The sequence below is a fragment of the Pinus tabuliformis genome, chromosome 5_2 (assembly GCF_031772625.1).
Source record: "Pinus tabuliformis cultivar Carrire ecotype Pingquan chromosome 5_2, CPIR1, whole genome shotgun sequence".
NCBI classification, from domain to species: domain Eukaryota; kingdom Viridiplantae; phylum Streptophyta; class Pinopsida; order Pinales; family Pinaceae; genus Pinus; species Pinus tabuliformis.
In genome coordinates this window covers 631,926,305-631,929,097 of record NC_142306.1, presented here as the reverse complement: position 1 = coordinate 631,929,097, position 2,793 = coordinate 631,926,305, and positions in this window count along the sequence as shown.

The following is a 2,793-nucleotide window of genomic DNA, read 5'->3' as shown; positions in this document are numbered from 1 at the left end:
TGATATTTTTCATTACTTAGTTCCTTGGTCCTTCTCCTCAACTCCTTGGAAGCGATTTCAGCATGTCACCTTTTCGTGTAGCCACTAAGAGGTAGGTCTTCGCAATTTCAGCAGATAGTGGCACCTACCGAGATGAGGCCCTGAGAGGTTCGTCTGCGCAATTTTTGCATGCAAGGACGAGAAGACAACTTGGACAACACTGCATAGTTTTGAGGCTCAAAGCACTACTATGGGACAAGGGTCATGGGAGGACACCTCTATGCAATTTCTGAGTGTAGTGTTGTTGGACTGCTCTGCATATTTTCGAAGAACAATGTTAGTTGGGGCCTTCATGCACTGCGAGGTTTCATCAAGCAAGGGAGGTTGGTGTCTCTCCGCACTACGAGGTTTTAGCAAGAAAGGGAGGAAGCTTGATGGTTGAAAAAACAAAGCACATAGTTCCGGGAAGCTATATCAGTCTAGGTTGCTAGGGAAAATGGTTAAGTGTGATATCAGTGAAACATATGCAAACATTGATAGGACTCGACTGTGATCGCACACAGACACGCAGACCATCCAAAATACATAATACATACTTTGCTTGATGCAACAACCTTCATGACGTGAGTGCGTGAGGTGAGTGTGAAACATGTCTATGTGATGACAACCGCTCATACACACACAATTCCCTTGAAGCAAGACAACATTCTCTTTGCATGATAGACAACAACCACTATGCCCGAAAATGACATATGCTACAAATGAGAACGAAAACAACTCTTTAGGATCGAGGGGGGTAGCTTGAAATCATCAACTTACCAACAAACGACCAAGGATGATTGGTCACAAGATCCAAAGTAGGCTTCGAAATTTGCATGCGAGCCAAAATTTTGGAGGGTGGTTGTAGCCGCTACAACAAGATGATTTGCTTATTATAGATGTGGAGCACAAAATTCTAAAATGCAAGAAAATGCTGGTAGCAAAATTTGAAATGAAAGATTTGGGACTCACGCAGTATTACTTGGGCTTGGTAGTATGGCATAAACTTGGGGAGATATATCTTGGTTAAGGAAAAAAACATAATCAAGATGTTACAACAATTCAGTATGATGGATTCCAAGCCTATGACTACTCCCATGATCACTAATCTCAAAAGGTTGAGAAGATTCGACTCTAGTCTTGTCGATCCTACAAGCTATCTTAAGTTGGTGGGATCTCTGATGTACTTGATGAATACAAAACTCGATATATGTTTTGTTGTAAATGTTCTTAGTCAATTTTAGTTGGAGCTTCGTCATTACCATTAGATAACTGCCAATCATATCATGAGATACCTACATGGCACAATACATCACTACCTAAAGTATGATGGAAAGGAAGTCAAGTTAATAGGTATTACCGATTTTGATTGGGTGGCAGTGAGACTAATGGAAGGAGCACTACCGATGGATGTTTCAATTTGGGATCTGCAATGATTTCATGGATGAGTAGAAAACAAGATCTTGTTGCATTAAGTAGTGCTGAAGTAGAATATGTTGTTGCATGTGAAGTAGGAAAATAAGTTGTTTGGTTAAGAAAACTATTGTTATATTTGTTTGGAAAGCCTCTGGATCCTACGGTGATAAATTGTGATAATCAAAGCAACATCAAGATGTCTAAAGACCCTATATTTCATGCAAGGACGAAGCATATCAATAACAAGTACCACTACATTAGGAGTTTGGTACAATATGGGGTCGTGAAGCTACAATATATTCCAATAGATGAACAAGTAGCTGATGTGTTGACGAAATCTCTTCCGAATAAGAAATTTGAATATTTTAGAAGCATGCTTGGATTTGTTGGTGTTACAGATTTATTTGATAGGGAGAGATGAAGCATCTTATGGTAAGATGCTTGGGAGGACATCTGGTCGGCCTATGTGATGATGTCTAGATCCCGAAGTAGGGAGGGTGGCATTGGTCATGGAGCTCTGACTTGGATACGCACCTAGAACTTTGGGTTGGTGATAAAGCTTAAGAGCCTCATGGTACATAGAGTTGCTAAAGCTTGATTTCACCTTAGTTGATCCATATCTTTTAACTTCAAGAATGCATACATAATTCATATGAAATAGCATGTTAACCAAGTAACTTGTTAGGCCCCTATACTACTAGTGTAACCCCTTATTGTTATTAGTACAACCCACTTATTATATTGATGTACCAATGTAGTGCCCATATTGTTACTAATGTGCCCCATAGAAGCCCACTTTTGTTATTATTGTGCCCTTACATTATTATTGTTATGTCGGCTCTGATTATGTTATGACCCCTTAGACTCCTATATATAGAAAGGAGGTCTTTTCATTTGTATCATCCAAGAATTGTTCATTTATGTAATGTAAAGGAGGTTGCCCCCTCGAAGAGGTTGAATTCTAAGGCGTTGATCTATCTTTTCTTGAGCTGGTTTCATAACATTTGGTATCAGAGCTTTGGATTCTAGGGTTTCATTGCTCCAAACAGGTCATCGTGGCATTTTTGCTATAACTTTTTTTCTGTGACGTTTCAAAAGTCGCAAAAAAAACACATTTGAGAAGCAATCGTGCTGAACCTTGGATCCGAATTTCAGAGCTTTTCGCGCGATATTTGCGGAGATATGATCTGAGGAAGTTGGTCTTTTTGCAGACTCCTGAATTACATTCCAAACAGGTGACCTGGGGAAAATAGTCATAACTTTCTCTCTGGGCATTGGATTGAAATTTCGTAAGAAGGTACAGAAAGAGGATTGAATTTAGTTTCTTGTATATCTTTTTCAGAGCCAAAGGTCGAAAAT